Source organism: Lissotriton helveticus, chromosome 5_1, assembly GCF_964261635.1.
Source record: "Lissotriton helveticus chromosome 5_1, aLisHel1.1, whole genome shotgun sequence".
In the NCBI taxonomy this organism is placed as follows: Eukaryota; Metazoa; Chordata; class Amphibia; order Caudata; family Salamandridae; genus Lissotriton; species Lissotriton helveticus.
Window position 1 is genome coordinate 1,093,375,182 of NC_136065.1, and position 19,056 is coordinate 1,093,394,237.

The 19,056-nt window shown below is 47.6% G+C and overlaps 1 long non-coding RNA gene across 2 annotated transcripts in view; it reads left to right on the forward strand.

Annotated features, from left to right (window-relative positions):
- The window catches only part of LOC144755145 (uncharacterized), a 188,720-nt gene extending 174,415 nt beyond the window's left edge, over window positions 1-14,305 (forward strand). For both annotated transcript variants that reach the window (XR_013594846.1, XR_013594845.1), the window contains exon 3: window positions 14,190-14,305. This is a non-coding gene — a long non-coding RNA (uncharacterized LOC144755145). The remainder of the gene's footprint in view (window positions 1-14,189) is intronic.
- The last annotated feature ends 4,751 nt before the right edge of the window (window positions 14,306-19,056 follow it).

Below are 19,056 nucleotides of genomic sequence, written 5' to 3' on the forward strand. Positions count from 1 at the left end.
GATTTTCCTTCTACGCTCCTCGCAGAAATCTCCGCTCTGCCACCCTGCGCTTGACTGCCGTTCCCCGTTTTCGCAGGGTTCGGCTAGGGGGTAGTTCCCTTTCTGTTAAGGCTGCGGAGGCCTGGAATTCTCTTCCTCTGGAGCTGCGTAACATTCAGGACACCATGCTATTTAAGAAACAGTTGAAGACCTTCCTTTTTAACCAACTCATCTAATTTCGATGCTCTGCTGTTATGGTTTACCAACCGCGCCGGGACACTCTTGAGTATACGTGCGCGATATAAATGTTTAATAACATAACATAACACTACTTTCGTTCTTCCGTTAATATGTTGCATTCTCTCTCTTCAGCAAGCCTCTCTATCGGTTATTCACGATGGTGTGACAGTTCACTGACAGGGACTTTACTACTATTTTCTAAACTCTCTTTGTTAAATATTGTATAATTTACAAGAGAGGATGAGGAAAGGAACCTGGCTACAAATGTATTTAAACATTGAAATAGTTACATTCATGTCACCTACAACCCTCGCCTAACGGGAAAGAACTCTAAATGACTTTTTAGAAAGACTAAATACCTGTACTCTAAGGAAGCATTTGTAACATTTGATGGACATATCTCATATAGTACAGCACAGAAAGGCACATCCTCTAACAATTCTAAGGCCTATATTACTTTAGCAAACCAGAGAATAATTTCTAAAAGCCTACACTTCTTTCACAAAGAATAAAACTTTTCTTTTGTCGTTTATTTTTCTGCAGTTAGAAAGACAGAATACCATTCAGTTAGCAGTATCCTTATTATTTTGAAAATCAAACTGTTGTGCCTTGTGCACATTTCAAGTGTTGTACACTGGTATTACATGTTAGTAATTCAGCACATTTTATTAAAAGCATGCATTTGGGTGAATCACATAGAGCAAATTTTATTTACAAAAATCATGCTCCATCACATGTCAAAAACTGTGCGTACGAAAAATCCAAATGTGAATAAACCCTGAAGTCACAAATAATTGCTGACTGCAAGGTATCCACCTTCAGGAAGACACTATCACACAATCCTAGGGGGTGGACAACACCTTGCCAATTGCAGTGCAGTATCCCTTCTGATGTCCAGGCGGAGACACTCGAATGTCGCAGACATGCTAAGGCCAGACATGCTGAGTAAGTGTAGCCCACTAATTAGCCCAGAAAGCTAGAACGGCATGCACACAATGTGGGCACCAACTCCTGCATTCGGGGTATTCCCTGGGCCCTGGCTCAGATAGAAAAGTACAGATGCCGAGTTCAATTGGTGCATCGATCTAAAGGACCAGGACTATTCATGATTAGGACTCGAGGGTCAGACAAGGCTGTTTGGCATTCCTTAATGTGTGTTTCATTGCAAAGTATGTGTAAACTAATATTAATAATGAAGATTTCCAAACGTGTGCTATTTAAAAATATATAGGCTCAAGCGACCTTGCAGCGTTAGCTGCTTTGCTTTGAAGAACAGGTAGACATGTATGCGTGGTTTATAATTGAGCATACATATTGTATGCATATCTAACATGCGTATCAAGGTTTGTGCCTCAGCTTTGACTGGAAACCAGAAACATTGCCATAAAAGTGAGGGGTGAGCTACAGTTGTGACTTCACTTCCTCTGACGTCATTTCCTGTGGCAGTGATACAATGTGCATTGACTTTGTTTAATGACCAGCCACCACCTATTGAAATAACTGTGAGTTTATGCATGATTAGGGGGGCTATTCCCTAATATGTTTTTTATGGGACATCTAGTGTGTTGGTGAGGGCGTCCTGGGGGTACGCACAGTGTCTGCCATTGATGAAACTGCTCAGATGGTCTCTGCAGCACCCGTCTATTGCTGGATCTGGCCCTCGAGGTGAAATATCACACGTGTGGAGCAAGGGGCCACTGCAGAAGTGTTTGCAGGTCTCAGAATGGAAATGAATAAAGCCCTTGTCTGTCACCTTTGTGCTACCCACAACGTAACCCCGAAAGCTGCCACTAATTCTCAGCAGTGGGTGAGAGCTGTCCCCACCGAGAGAATATGCAGATGTGACCCCTCAGTGTCTGTGGAGAGTCTAGTGACAGGAAGTGCCAGTGTTTTCTTTAATCCGCAAAGTGTTAAAGATGAACTTCAGCTAGACATTGGTGTCCGTGGTATCAAAATCCCATTTCTAGCTTATGTCAAAATAGGTGTTTTTGATTTGCACACCCCTCTGTTTTGTAAGGTCTTCTCCAGTGCTTCTCTTGTTATTTTATGTTATGTTACATGGATTTATAAAGTGCATGGCTACTCGAAGAGTGTCCCGGCGCTGGCATAGGGGGAATCGGGCAGACCAAGGGATTAGCTGTTAAAAAGACAGGTTTTGAGCTTGTTCTTGAACAAATCATGGCTGTCTATAGGGCGAGGATCTCGTGGGAGTCTGTTCCAAAAGATTGGACCTAGATAGGAAAAGGATCTTGCACCCATTCTGAGGCGATCAATGTGGGGCACCTTTGCCAGGCACACCGAAGAAGAGTGAAGGGTGCGAGCGGGGGTATAAGTACTGATTCCCTCGTAGAGATATAATTCCCCTGTCCCATGCAAGGCCTTGTACGTGAGGACCATGGCTTTAAACGCCACCCTCTTTTTCACAGGGAGTCAATGTAGGGCCCTTAGGTGAGGGGTCATGTGGGACCTGGGAAGAAGTCTGAGCAGCAGTCTTGCAGCGGAATTCTGAACCACCTGCAGTCTGTTAAGGAGATAGTCAGGGAGGCCTAAGTACAACACATTCCCATAGTCTAATCTAGACGTAATCAGGGCCTGCACTACCTTTCTGCCAGTAACCTCAGATAGAAGCGGAAGAAATCTTTTCAACATGTTAACCATGCTGAAAAAATACCCAGAAAGAGCTTGAATCTGCGGAAGGAAGGAGAGGGCACTATCTATTTTAATTCTGAGATTCTTGACACAGTTTTGCGGGAAGCCAGGGTGTGGCAGGTTGTTCGGCCAACAGGCTTCCACAAAGTTGAGGGGGACAGCTCCGAAGGTCACAATCTCTGCTTCATCCTGGTTGCATATGAAATGGTGTGAGTCCAACCACTGAAACACCTTGGTGATACAGCAAGAAATAAGCTTTCCGTCTAAGTCCATGCCTTTCTCGCAAGTAAACAGCAGCTGCGTGTCATCTGCGTACGAGATGACTTTAGCGCCAAGAGACTCTGCAAGAGTAGCCAGAGGTGTCAGATATACATTGAACAGAGTAGGACTGAGGGGCGAACCCTGCGGAATACCCACCCAACGACATGGGTTTGGCTTGAGCTGTATACGGTGGCAGCCAGACTTCCTGAGTCCATTTGTGCAGGCATGATGCTAACCAGCTGAAGGTCCGGTGTCTGATCCCTATCTCGAGTAGGTGTTCAAGCAGCTTAAGATGGGGCACAGTTTCAAACGCTGTCGTAAGGTTGAGCAGTATTAGCATGGCTTTACCCCCCCCTATCAAGGGTGCTCCGGACGTGCTCTACAACTTCGAGGAGCGCGGTCTCTGTGCTAAATTGGGGGCGGAAGCTGGATTGAGTAAGGTGAAGAATTCCGTCATCTTCCAGATAACTGAAGAGTTCGCGGTTGACTTCTTTCTCCAGAATTTCAGAGAAAGCAGGGAGAAGGGAGATAGGCCTGTAGTTTACTGCTTGCTTGGGGTCTGCTGCAGTTTTTTTTCAGCAGTGGTAGAACGTTGGCCTTTTTCCACAAAGAGGGAGCCTCCCCTGTTGCCAGCGAGGTATTGAAAATGTGGTTCACAGAGGAACTGATAGACAGTGCCACCATATTTAGCACCCTGGTGGGAAAGGGGTCTGGGGAGAGCCTGATTTAAGGCTTTATAATGCTGAGAGAGACTGAGCGAGGGAGATGGGAGCGAAGACGTCTAAAGTGGCATACATGGGTGTGGAAGGAGATAGCCATGGCCCTTGACTCTGTAATAGAGGTGCTGGGCTCTGGAAGCTGTTTTGGATAGTCATGATTTTTTCGTAGAAAAACTGGTTGAGTTCTTTGCACCACTCCACCGTGGGGGTGCAGGCTCTAGAAGTGACAGTGGGGTGCAGGAAGGAATCTACAATTTTGAAGATTTCCTTTGCTTTGTTGTCTGCTGCCATAACCCTAGTATCGTAGAAGCTTTATTTGACAAGGTGCACTTTCCCCTGATACACCTTTAGTGCATTCTTGTATGCAGCTTTGCCATCTGTGTGATAATTCCATCTCTATGCTCTCGCAAGCTTCTGGAAGTGACTTTTACAGGTGCTAAGCTCAGCATCAAACCAAGGGGCGGTAGTGCAAGATCTAGCCTGAGATATCTTTTTAATGGGTGTTAGCGAGTTAACTGTCTCACTGATCTAGCTCTCAAGATAGGCGGTGTCTCGTTCCACATCACCTTTCAGGATTCTTTCACCAAAAATTCACCAGTAGACTGCTCTGAGCAGCAACAGCTAGCATGTGTTTGTAGCCTGGTGGCTCACAGGCCTGGGGCTTATGCAAGACAGGAGACTTGAAAATACATATTGTATTTTCAAGTCTAGTTTTACTTTAAGGTCAGGGAAAAGAGGGGAAAAGAAAATAAGCAATATTGAAAAAATTCCCTCAAGACCTATATACTTTTCATTATAAACATGGTTTACATATATGTACTTTGTTCATGCACAACAGCAACAATAGGAACTAATGAGTTTCATTTTAGTATTTTATTTCATCATTCATTTGTTTTTCTTATAAATTCATCATTCTTTTATTTATTCATTTTCATTTCTTAAAAATATTTTTATCTTTTTTAGGTGTATATTATTTCGTGAAAAAATACATATTACATCAAATACCAACAAAATTATTACAAAAAGGAAAAAAAAAGAGAAAACCCCTGGATTATACAAACACAATAAATACAATACCACTCATACACTCACATTCATTCCAATCCTATTGCTATACACACGTTCCATACACAATGCAGTATCTGAACAAATCTAGACATAATCAGGCAGAGTTAGAATTATTTCTGCCAGAATTTATGACCATAAGATGTAGAATATGGATTCCACGCAAGGTCAACAGGAGCCTCTCGCGTCTAGTGGGAGTAACGAAAGGAGGTGAAGAGGGCGAATAGAACGAAGATGACAAGGACGAGACACAGGCAGAGAAGGTGTGTGTAATCACCCAAGGTGCTGTTGGAGAAGAAAGTTGGAAAGAGGCCCTTAAAGCGGATAACCAGTTGACGGCAGTGTGCGTGAGAATAAAGGGGAACTGGAAACACAAAGACAAACAAGACGAGACCCTACGGCCATTCTGGATGGTCAGGAATTAACTTTCTATTGCTAACAAATGTCTGTTCCGCGGCACGAGGTTGGTCCCTCCCAACACTTTGAGGAATTACCTAATAGACCTAGCCCATGAAGGACACATGGGGATTACTAAAACCAAACAGAGGATGCGGGAAGACTACTGGTGGCCCAGTATGGACAATATGATCGAGAGAAAAGTAAGGGACTACATACCATGCGCCATCAGCGACAAGGATTTGAAACAGCACACGCCTCCCATGCAATGTAGACCACCCCCGTCGGGGCCTTGGGAAGAAGTGGCATTAGACATAATAGATCCACTGACGGGTGAGGTTCGCACTCCGTACATCTTGGTGCTAGTAGACCTATATTCTAGATGGCCAGAGGTGAAAATAGTTTCTGAGATTACCACCAAGGTGGTCGTCGAGTTCCTGGGGGAACTATTCCACAGGGAAGGTCTCCCGAGTAGCCTGTTGATGGACAATGGGGTACAACTATGTTCGAAAGAAATGGGGGACTTCCACGAAAGCAATGGGATTGTGTACAAACACTGCGCGTTGTACCACCCTGAGACCAACGGAATGGTCGAACGATTCAACAAAACTCTCAAGGAGAGCATCCAACTAGCGAGAACAAATGGATTGAATTGGAAAGACGAAATTGGAAAAAGTCTGGAAGCCTACCGCCTGACCCCTCACCAGACAACGGGGGTAACCCCTTTCGAACTGCTCCGAGCTAGGAAGCCCAACACGAAGCTTTCACCGGGGTGGATGGGATGGCAGAAAGGGTGGACTGGACACTCTAAGGAACCTCAAAGTTTAGACAGACAGCCCAAAGCAATGATAGAGAGGAAAGTCAGGTTTGACAAACTACACTCCGTAAAAGAAGTAGGGTTTGAGGTAGGAGACACTATAAAAATAAGAGCACCTACAGGAAAAGCGAGTTGGCCTGAGTTTACCAAACCCACGAGAATTGTCAAATTGTTTAAACATGCAGTGAAAACCCAGGAGGGAAAGATATGGAATCTGGGAAGAGTTGTAAGATATCACTCCCCGCCTGAAAACAGAGGTGAGGAGGCCAGGGGGGAAGGAGTCGCAAAGAAAGGGGTGAACCTTCTGTGAGGAGGTGCGCTGGGGAATCCCATGCGCCACACAGAACTAGCCAAAGGGTGGTCTGTCGCCCTAAACACCTAGAGCAATATGTTACCATGTAATGTACTTTTCAATATATGTGTGCCCTCTTGATTTTGCCTGAGAAGGGGGATGTGTGGCATCTCCTACCTCGGGGGGGGGGGGGGTAGACATAACCTATCACTGACACCCCTGTCCCCGCGGTCACTGTGGAACACACCGAGGTGACATTACTTAGAATGTCACCGCGGTAAACGTTCTAAGGCGCACGCCGGGGCCGTTCGACAAGGCGAAGAACCAGCCAGCTGTGGCTGGGGTCAGTTTGTTATTTGCTTGCACCTTCTTAAATAAAAGCGATTATTCACTACGAGTACAGCGTCTCTGTCTTTCTACGAGACACTACAGCAACCCTGCCTCATCTTCCTTTCATCAGGGAACTCCGCAGAGAGCTCCTTTCAACAGGGAACTCCACGTAGAGCTTGAATCCGAGGCTGACACTGGTACCCAGGCCAATGTCGAGAAGATGGACATAGTGAACAAAGGTATTCCTAAAGATAGCTTTCTGAAGAACCATAAATAAATAATCCCATGATACCGGGTCAAAAGCCATTTCAAAGTAGACAGTAAGAAGTGCTAAGGGACCCTATAGCTTGTCTGCCAGGGTCAGCGCATTATGAGGCCTACGGATATTATGCCTAGTAGAACTTCCTGCAAAAGTATGTAAAAAAATTGATGGATGGAACCCTTGAATTGATCTCAGTCACTGGTAATCACTTGGTCGTATCCCAGCCCATCGTTATTTTGCATACCAGGCCACCTAAATTTGGACCCAGCCATATGGAAATCAGTCTTGAGTTGACCCTGCACCAAAGGAAACCATCCATCCTGAACTGCCAGGGCAGGTCATCCTTGAATCAAAACACAAGCAACCTAGGACTGGTGTTTCAGCAGTTAGGACTCATCATCCAAGTATAGCTTGGTTCCAGTGACACAGTGTCCATGGTGCACACGCCTGGGCATACCTGTCACAATTAGGGTGACACACTAAAGTATACAAAAAAGTGATGGATGGAATACTTGAATTAATCTCAGCCACTAGCAATCATGTGAGTCCGCTTTCCAGTCCATAGTTATTTTGCACGCCATGCCACCTCAGTTTGGACCCAGCCATATGCAAATCAATCTTGACCCTGTTCCAATGGGAATAGTCCAGGTTAAACTGCCAGGCCAGATCTTCACTGAACTGGAACCCAAGCAACCCAGGACCTTTTTTGCTCTTATTAGAGCTCATCAGCAAGGTATAGCTTGGTTACAGTAGCACAGCTCAATAGCGACTAAACAGAAAGGGTCCTCAAAGATACCTCTCTCTGGTGGCCCACAAGCTAGGTCTGACTCTTTGTCCATCCAACATGGCTAGAAGCTTGGACATTGTGATCGATAACAGCATCTCCATGGTGAATCAAGTCAACACGGTTGCTTCCACCTGCTTCTGCACCCTTAAACTAATCTGAAAAAACTTCAAATGACTACACCCGCAGAACCACCATGCAAGCCCTCGTCACTGACAGGCTCAAGTACAAGAAAGCCCTCTACATTGGCATCACTGTCCAACTCACCAGCAGCCGCGGGCGGTATTGGGAGTACCGGCCGGGCGGTGACGTGTTGCACACACGTTCGATGTATTTATTTTTATGTTTACTTACCTTTTAAACTCTGTAATCCATACATTACTACTCCCCACCCTGCCCCTCCCCACGTCGCCGCCCGGCCGGTACTCCCACTACCGGCCGCGGCTGCTCACCAGAGGTACTAACTTGTAAAGAGCTTGCAAAACTTAGACTTAAACTCCTCAAACACTCCTCAAAAACTCCACTGACTTCCAAACCAGACTTCCGAAATTCGTCACACACAGCACTATACAACCAAGGCCCAACATGTTATGTTATGTTAAATGGAGTTTTGTTAAGCGCTCAGCTACTCAAACAGAGTGTCCCGGCGCCTCAACAACTGCATTCTCTTCCACACTCTGCAAGACACCTCCATTCCAGAGACATTTTAAGGCATGGGCAAAGTGGGCAATTTGCCAAGGGTCCCCACCTTCCAAGGAGGCCACTGGAATAGTGAACTTTCTTTCTGTTTGACCTCTGTCTATTCTATTTCTTTAGTTAAACCTCTTCCTCTCTTGGAATGTCTCTTTATCTGACTCTCTCTATCCAGCATCACCTGAATGATTTTTGGAGCCAAGTGCAAGACATTTTTAGCTGGGTTTGTGTAACTCTGTTACCGTTAAACTAGTAATTTAGTATTGTTTGGCATAGGGGGCCTGAATTAGCAAAAAATAGGAAATACCATTCAAATTTGTTCAGTACATGGGCCCCCAAAAAACGTCTTGCCTGGGGTCCCCAAAATCCCTTGGATGGGTCTGCTCCCTTCGGCCAACCTGATCCTCGCCCACGTCACGTGCCACGCATCCGCTGGGCATTCTCCTACCTCACCCTCAAAACCTGGAACGCCCCCCGCTATCACACCAGCTCTGCCAGTTCCATGCTTGAATACCGGAAGAAACTAAAAATCTGGGCCTAGATGTAGGTAAATGTGAATTACCGATTCATAAATACCGAATTTTACCGATTCGGTATTCATGAATCGGTAAATCAAATGTAGGTAGAAATTCGGTAACAAATACTGAATCGGTATGATTCGGTATTTACCGATTCTGTAATTACAGAATCGGTATTTGTCATTGATTCCTATGGGCCTTGAAGCCCATAGGATTCAATGGCAGATACCGATAATTACCGAATCGGTAAAAATACCGAATTTACAAGGGGGACAGGGTGTCACTTTGACACCCTGTTGCACCCCTGTTTCTGGCTTGTGTGCCATGTGACACACAGACATGCCCTTAGGGCATGTCTGTGTGCCACATGGCACAGGTGTACATGCACAGATGTGCATGTACACGGGAATTCGTTATTTACCATGGAATAGTATTCCATGGTAAATAACGATTCGGTAAGGGCCAGTGGCACTGATTACAGTGCCACCTACATATTGATTTACAGAATCGGTAAATTTACCGATTCGGTATTTTACCGACTCTGTATATTTACCGAATCGGTAAAATTACCGATTCTGTAAATCAATGGCCCCCTACATTACAAATCCCAAATACCGGCCGGTAACGGTTACCGACCGGTATTTGGCGAGCTACATCTGGCCCTTGGTTCTTTCCCTTTCTTCACAGATGCCAGAATAGCCTCCTGGGTGATATGTGCACCCTACAAATAGAAATATGAGAATATCCGAGGGACGCCATCGCCAGCTATGTGGAGCACTTTTCCTTCTGTACTTCAGGGAGGGTTGGGACACCTGAAATGACAAAGCCTGCCATGAGGACGAATCTAAGTGGTAATAGTGTTGTTGTTTTTTGGTCTGGACAATAATTTTTCATTAACAAGGTTCATACGCCCTCTAGTGGCCAGTGAGGATTATCTATATTCAACATAATTCGACAAAGAAATAAAGTTCTGCCAATCATGTTGTTTTGCGTTCTTTTGTGAATCATGAGGTTTTCATTTGAGCTCCTGATCTATAAACCAAAGCTCCGTTCATGCATGAGGGGTGAGCATTTAGCAGTGTATTTTATCTTGATTTCCTTATGGAAGATAATGGTCCCAGTTCTGCGGATGCTGCGATTCATGTTTTTTTAAATGTTGAGAATGAATGCCTCAGAATGATCCCACTCCCACTATGAACCCAGAATCTGTTTTGTTATTTATGTGCAAACAAACAAAACTGTTCCTTTTCAGTACACACTCTCCGTTAGGTGTAAATAGAGCAACAATGACTCCTGACTTCCTTCGGTGCAAATTACTACTGATTCATAAAGCATTTCTGTAAGAAATTGTGTGTTGTTCCAGATGTAAGTGTATCAAGGCCCAGATTTACAAACACTTTGCGACAGGATTGCGTTACTTTTTTAGAGCAAACCCGATACAAAGTGTAGCGGTGGAATTTACATTTCCAACACGATTTGTGTTGGATTGTAACTAAAAGTAGCACAAAGCTACACAATCCATTGCCTTACGTTATTTTGTGTCAAGGGATGTTTGGACATTCCCATGCACCCACCTATGCGCTTAGATACATATCGCTATCTACAAAGAATTGCATAAAGTGACACAACATCACCAGACATCGCCTTCCTCACTGAAACTTGGATGAACGCCGCCTCAGCCCCCGACATCGCCATTGCCATCCCGGATGGATACAAGATCATCAGGAGGGACCGCGTCAACCAGACCGGAGGAGGCATCGCCATCGTCCACAAGAACACCATCCGCATCACGACCGACGCCGACAACACCTTCACCACCGCCGAACACCTCCACTTCCAGATTCACACCGACCCAAAGACGACCCTCAGAGGCACCCTCATCTACCGACCCCCGGGACCACGCACGCAATTCAGCGAAGACATCACGGACTTCATCAGCCCACATGCCCTCCCCTCCGCCGACTACATCCTCCTAGGGGACCTCAACTTCCACCTGGAGAACAACAAAAACCGCAACACCGTCACCCTGCTGGACAACCTCGCCAACCTCGGACTCAAGCAACTGGTCAACACCCCCACCCACTACGCCGGCCACACGCTCGATCCCGTCTTCTCTTCCAGCAAGCACATCAGCTTCAGCCACTCCACTGGACTCCACTGGACCGACCACAGCTGCGTCCACTTCAGCTTCAGAAAAACCACAACCCACCACCACCCGCAACAGGTTCCTCACAGGAGATGGAGCAAGATCACCGCCGACCAGCTCTCCACCTCCCTCAGCCAGAACCTACCTGCCAGCACATCGGACGCCAACGAAGCAGCCCGCAACTTCACGCAGTGGCTGACCGCCTGCGCCGACGACCTCGCACCATTAAAGAACCTGCCCGGCAGACCCAGAAGCAAGAAAGCCCCATGGTTCACCGACAAACTCAAGGACTCCAAGAAGACCTGCCGCACCCTCGAGAAAGCCTGGCTCCTCGACCAGACCGCTGACAACATGACCGCCCTCAAACACGCCACCCGCAAGCACCACCAGCTTATCCGCACCACCAAGAAAAAATCACTGAAGTAGCGACTGGACAACAACGCCCACGACAGCAAGGAACTCTTCAGCATCGTCAAGGAGTTCTCCAACCCCAGCACCGGCAACAACGACATCACCCCTTCACAAGACCTCTGCGACTCCCTCGCCTCGTTCTTCCACCGCAAGATTGCCGAAATCCACAACAGTTTCGGCGCACCTTCCACGCACCCAACCACCGAACCAACGAACCCCACCGCCACCCTCCGCACCTGGACCACGGTGACCACCGAAGACACAGCCCGCACGATGAACACCATCCACTCCGGCTCTCCAACCGACCCCTGCCCCCACCACGTCTTCAACAAGGCCGACTCCACCATCGCACCCCAACTCCGGAACGTCATCAACACCTCCTTCAACACTGCCACCTTCCCGGAGAGCTGGAAGCATGCCGAACTCAGCGCCCTACTGAAGAAACCAACAGCGGACCCCACTGACCCTCAAAAATTTCCGCCCCATCTCGCTCCTCCCTTTTCCTGCCAAAGTCATCGAGAAGATCGTCAACAAACAGCTTGCCGCCTTCCTCGAGACGAACGGATCCCTCGACCCCTCGCAGTCCGGTTTCAGAGCCAACCACAGCACCGAGACCACCCTCATCGCAGCCACCGACGACATCCGAGCCCTGCTCGACAACGGGGAAACAGCGGCACTCATCCTCCTGGTCCTCTCCGCGGCATTCGACACGGTCTGCCACCGCACCCTAGTCCAACGCCTCGGCAACACCGGCATCCAAGAGAAGGCACTGAAGTGGATCATCTCATTCCTCGCCGGAAGAACACAGAGAGTCCGCCTCCCCCCGTTTCGATCCGAGGCCACCGAAGTCATCTGTGGCGTCCCGCAAGGATCATCACTCAGCCCCACCTTCTTCAACGTCTACATGAGACCTCTTGCTGCCATCGCACGCCAACACAACCTCAACATCATCTCCTACGCCAACGACACCCAGCTGATCCTCTCCCTCACCAGAGACCCCGACACCGCCAGAACCAGCCTACACGAAGGGATGAAAGACGTCGCCGAGTGGATGAAGAACAGCCGCCTGAAACTAAACTCAGACAAGACGGAAGTCCTCATCCTGGGACCATCACCCTCCGCCTGGGATGACTCCTGGTGGCCCCCAGCCCTGGGCACCGCCCCCAAGCCAACAGACCACGCACGCAACCTGGGCTTCATCCTGGACTCCTCCCTCTCGATGACCAGACAAGTCAACGCCGTATCCTCATCATGCTTCCACACCCTTCGCATGCTTCGCAAGATCTTCCGATGGATCCCGACCGAAACCAGGCAGACGGTCACCCAGGCCCTCGTCACCAGCCGACTGGACTACGGAAACACCCTCTACGCCGGAACCACAGCCAAGCTACAGAAAAGGCTCCAACGCATCCAGAATGCCTCCGCCCGACTCATTCTGGACATCCCCCGTCGCAGCCACATCTCCGGCCACCTGAGGGACCTACACTGGCTCCCCGTCGACAAGAGGATCACATTCAGGCTCCTCACCCACGCACACAAGTCCCTCCATGACCTGGGCCCCAAGTACCTCAACGACCGCCTGACCTTCTACACGCCCACCCGCCAGCTACGGTCTACCAGCCTCGCCCTCGCCACCATACCACGCATCCGAAGAGCCACCGCCGGAGGCAGATCCTTCTCCTACCTGGCGGCCAAGACATGGAACTACCTCCCCATCCACCTTCGACTGACCCAGGACCACCTCGCCTTCAGGAGACAACTCAAGACCTGGCTGTTCGAGCAGTAGCGGACCCTTCCCCCAAGCGCCTTGAGACCCTTCCGGGTGAGTAGCGCGCTCTACAAATGTTATGATTGATTGATTGATTGATTGATTGATTTGCGCCAAAATTCTGTGCCTCCTTAAGGCAGCCGGAATGAGGACAGATGTTTTCATTTCTCCTCGTTTTTTCTCTCTTTGCATGTATGCTGCATCTACATCACACAAATAAAGTGTGAAACGATTTAAACCATAGTTTCAGTACTGGAGTGGACCCCTTCCTGTACAAAAATGATGCTTACCATAAGGCAGACGTAGGCCAAACGTGTGCTAGCGCAGGGAAAGGGCAGAACAGCACCACATCGTAGTAGATATGGCACCGTTTAGCTCTCTACTGTTCAATCAGTGTAGAGTGCAGCAACTTTACTTGCTGCACTGTGTTGCATAATTTGTTTAGTAAATATGGGCCTTGCTATGTGTGAAAAAGGATTTACATAATGCAAACCTAGCTAGGGAACAGTGAATTGATTTGCTTTGGCAGGATACAGTTCAGCACTGATCACGAGAAGCTGAAACTCCCTTGTTCCAGTCGCCGCATGTGCTACCTGGTCAGGTCAATCAACAGAGGAAGTGCAGCTGCAGATTTAAGAAAAGTCAAGAGTATATTTTTGATATTTGGGGATGTGTAATGCTGTAGGGGATGTTTATTGCATGTCTGTTCATATTCTACCACCACTAGAAAAAGAATATATTTGAAGATGGCATACTCGATTAATGGGCAAATGGATTGTCGCTCACTCTTATACATTCTGCAACATTTTGCAAAGCTTTTGTGATCCGTATACAATGCATTCATATTAAATTTTTTAAGAGATAATGGAGTCAAATCAACATGGAAAGAGATGGTTGAGGGAAAATTGTGGAGGAAGGTACCAAAGTGCCTTGATCAAGAGGCATGAAGCTATGTGTCTTCACCTTCAACATTCTTTTCTGGAAGTAACTGTGGGCATGCTATAAAACATTTGTTGATATCATTTTGTTGTTCTCACCAGAGATGAAATTGTCCCGATCCCTGCATCCCTCTCAAAACACTTTTTGGCTGTTTCAATTGATCTATGTAACATTTTGAGAGCTAGTTTCCTACACTGAAAAAAAATATTATTTCATATCTACATGATGTATGTTTTTCATATGTTGGCTATTGACAAGTCTTCATGAACAGATAAAGAAAAAAGAACATACATAGAAACTGTGGAAAGTGATCCTGTTGTTGATGTACACTTAACAAACTCAAATGACAAAGAGCATGACAAGAAAAATTGAAGCCTTTTTAAATCTGTATTATTGGTATCATTTTCTATATCAAAACATAACATTTCTCGTTGTGAAAGTACAATGTTGATATATGGTTTAAAAACATAATTTTGCGGACATTATGGCATTCTAACAAAAAACTGTGAGTTTCCATTATGTGTAACCGTATGAGAATATAAGCTAAAACAACTGAAATGAAATAAAACGCAACCAAAATGTTTTGATACAGGGCAAAATGTATCCTTCAGTTTTGTAAACGGTGACACTCACTTTTATCACCTCAGGAAATGGGTGCACTCTGAATTTGATCTTTGTTCACATGAGCTCCTAAAAACCCCATGGGCCACTGAAATCTCATATTTGTCAAAACTCTTTGCCTCTGCCCTAGCTAATCCTACGCTACTATTTTAACCACTTAATATTGTTGGAAATTACCATCTTTTGCATGATATTCTCATAGATGTTTTCCTTTTTTGCCTGCGCACATTTTTATTTGCTTTAGGACTCTACACATTTTATTACTTCTAACCAGTGGTAAAGTGCTTTTTCACTTCCTTCCAAATATGGTAAATTGGTATACACCTAATTGGTATATTTCATTTACTTATAAGTCACAGTATATGGTACACAGGGCCTTTAAATTAAATGCTACTAGTGGGCTTCAGCACTCATTATGCCACCTACTAAAGAATCACTGGGAAACATGTCTCGGGCCTGTCATTGCAGCCTGTAGTGCTGTTTAAAACTGTCATTTGGACCTGGCAAAAGAACCTTTTGGAAGGCCTAGGCCTCCTTTTTAGGTCTCGCCTATCAGTGCGCATGCACTGCTCTGCGAGACTTATTGTAAGGGGGCTTCAGAAAGCTCACCACACGCTCGTGAGTGTGTTTTGGCCTAATGCTTGCGGTTATCCACACGGGCGCCATGTGTTTTGAATTATCACGCCCAGACGCGTGGGCAATAATTAAAAACACACGGCTAACTGTGACGCGTGCACGCACCACTCGTTTTTGCTTGCATCCGCAAGGCACTTCATTTTCGAGCACTCGTGGGAGAAGGTGGCGCAGATCAATGTTGCAGCTTCCACTCTGTCGTACTGCTGTATCCAGGACACCTCTTTGTCATATCTGAACTTTCAAGATTCCGCAGACTTAGAGCTAATGGTCTCCAGAGAACTTTAGGATTGAATGGGGCTGGTCCTTTACACGCACTGGACAGAGCTACACATGTCCAATCAGGCTCTTCTTCCTAGGAGATGGATGGCGTGTCCTGGATAAAAGGTGTTGGCAGCTTGTGGAAATCAGTGGGCTGTTCCCAGTAAGCACTAATGTGCTGGTCCATTGCAACTCCTTCGAGCGTATTACATAGAGATCAAAAACTAGTTAGGTAAATATGAAACGTGTCAAATGCAAATGGAAAAACTAAGATCGCTTAGGATAAATACAATATTATTAGGTGATAAAAAAAAGAAAATAACATGTCATTTTCAGCCAAAAGGTCCTATGGATGTAGTATATGCATGTAGAGGGTACCGTTTAATATATGCTGCAAACTCTGCCCAAGGGCATTGGTTTACCATGATCACCAAATTACTTTACACAAGATCAGATTTTTTTTTAGGTACAGGGAGATTAAGGGATTTGCCCAGAATCACATGATGTTGAGTCAAAGCCGTGACTCGAACCTTGCTCCCCAGTTTCAAAGTCGGCAGCTTTGGCCGATAGACCACATCCCCTCCCGTTCGTTCTACCGAAAAATTGCAGCGAGGAAAGAGAAGAAAGGTCGCTCACAGAGGAAAAGAAAAACCCGGTGGGGGAGAAAGACAACCTGATCAGTTTAACTGCGTAAGAAGTGGCATGTAAACACGCAGGATTTGGGCGAACGCCAGGATTGCACAAATGTGTATTAAATGTAAATGTCATGTCATGGTACTTATAGAGCGCACTGTCACTAGACGGTCACCTTGCGGTGTCGCCTATTCGGCTTCCTGGCGCTGATACTCATACCGCTGTGGAACCCCTCCTGGCTTTCCCTGTGAAGTGTCCACTCCTGGGCACCCCCAGGGTGAAGCCAGGCATCCTTAGTGCTGTTGGGGCCGGTATGGAGGCTAAGCAAGCTATTGCCCAGAGTTGCAGCGTGGAGCCCATGATTAGAATAGGCACCGAGGCGAGAATGAACAGGTCCGAGGAAATTGAGCCCGAGACCCCGCCGAGGCGGGAATCGAACCCTGGTCCCTGGCCAGAACTCTGCATCAGGGTCTGCCGCTCTAACCATTGAGCCACACTCCTCCACCAGAATGCAGAATGTGCATTTTTCTTCTTTGCATGTAATTCAAGTGTTCAGTTTTTGGAAGATGGAGGCACAGGAACATCATGCGATCTCCACAAGATCACACAGTATTGTTGAAATGGTGAAGCCGGGATTATAACACAAGTCTCCTTGTTCCAGGTTTGACAATTCAGCTACTATAACAAGTCTTCTCCCTGTGCCCCACCTGATCCTATGAGAAGTAACTAACTGCACAAACAGCCCAGAACGATTCTTTAAATGGAGCCAAACGGGCAACTAAAACCCACGCGGCTCAGCACCCCGGTAAAACCCACTGACTTCTTACCCTGCCCCCAGCATAGTGGCAGCGACAGAACACCCTTTTAAATACCAGCCCCAGCTGTCCCGTGGGTTGTGCAGGGAATGTGACCCCCACACTAGAGGTTAGCAGCAGCACTTGCTTTTATGTTCCTGCCTCCAGGAGGGCTAGGATAAAGCTGCCTCGGGTTCCACAGCTTGCACTTGTTTACACAGTTGTGCAGAATTTGGGGCTACCTCGTGCTAGTGGCTCCTTTCTCCGGAGACAATCCCAAAGTACTGCACTTAATTAGCAATTAAGTGATTGTGGAATGTTGGGGGTGTGGTGCCATTTTGTTAAAATAAGAAACACCTCATTCCCGCTCTTCAAAGCCTTTGGGGCCCATTAGGATGTCGGGCGGATTGTCTCCGCCAGGGTAGCGGTGGCCACCGCCACCCTGGCGGAGGCAATCCGCCCAACATCCTTCCCTGCATTCCCCCCCGCCATATTATGATGGCGGAGGGGACCGCAGCAGTGGGAAACACCGCCCGCCTGTTTTCCGCCCCGGTCGCCTTGCGGCCGGGGCGGAAAAGGGATAACATGGTGGCGGTGTCTATCAGACCCCGCCAGCCATATTAGCACGGGCACTTTTCAATGCCTTTCCAAAGGCATGCGGACTTCCCTCTGGGGGCCCCTTGCGGGCCCCCAGAGTGAAGCACAGTAGGGGGGTACCTATGGTACACCCTGCATTTGCATAATGAAAGCGGCAGGCACCGCGCGGTGCCTGCCGCTTTCATCATGCAAATGCTGCAATGCATTTTCAGCATTGTGGCGGGCAGTGCAGAGAGCACCGCCCGCCCCAATGCTGAAAATACAGGATGTGCCCGCCACTGTGGCGGGCACATCCTAATGGCACTCCCGGGACCCCCGCCCTTAAGGCGGGCAGTCCCGTTTTCCGATAGGGTGGCACATCCTAATGTGCCCCTTTGTGTTTTTCAGTAAACTAAAACATAGGGGGTCATTAGAATGACGGGCGGACTTAGTCCGCCCGCCATCCTATCGGAATTTGGGACTGCCCGCCAAAAGGGCGGGGGTCCCGTGGGGGGTATTAGGATGTGCCCGCCACAGTGGCGGGCACATCCTGCATTTTTAGCATTGTGGCGGGCGGTGTTCTCAGCACCGCCCGCCTCAATGCTAAAAATGCATTACAGCATTTGCATAAACAAAGCGGCAGGCACCGCGCGGTGCCTGCCGCTTAGTTTATGCAAATGAAGAGGGTACCACAGGTACCCCTCCGTGTGCAATCCCCACCCCTCTTTCACTCTGGGGGCCAGCAGCGGGCCCCCAGAGTGAAGACCGCATGCCTTTCCGTGGTGGCATCGCCGCCACGGAAAGGCATGTCTGAAAGCCCATGCTAATATGGCTGGCGGTGTCTAATAGACACCGTCACCATATTAAACATTTTCCGCCACGGCCGCAAGGCGACCGGGGCGGAAAAGCGGTGGACGGTCTTTCCGTCCACCGTGGCCCCCCTGCCATTCTAATATGGCGTGGGGAATTCTGGAGAGGATGTCGGGCGGATTGCCCCCGCCAGGGCGGCGGTGGCTGCCGCCAGCCTGGCGGGGGCAATCCGCCTGACATCATAATGGGCCCCCTAGTGTGAACATGTGGCCAATGAATGCTGCTAGACTTATTTAAGAATCATTTCGTTTAGAAATTCCCAATTTTAAAGAGCTTTTGCATAATGAATGTTTTAAAAGACCAGTTGCTGTTTAGTCTTCCATTTGGCATGTCGATTGCATTCTCCCTGTAAGCCACTGTAGTAATCCCATGTCTGAAGGGGTTACTTGTTGGGTTAAG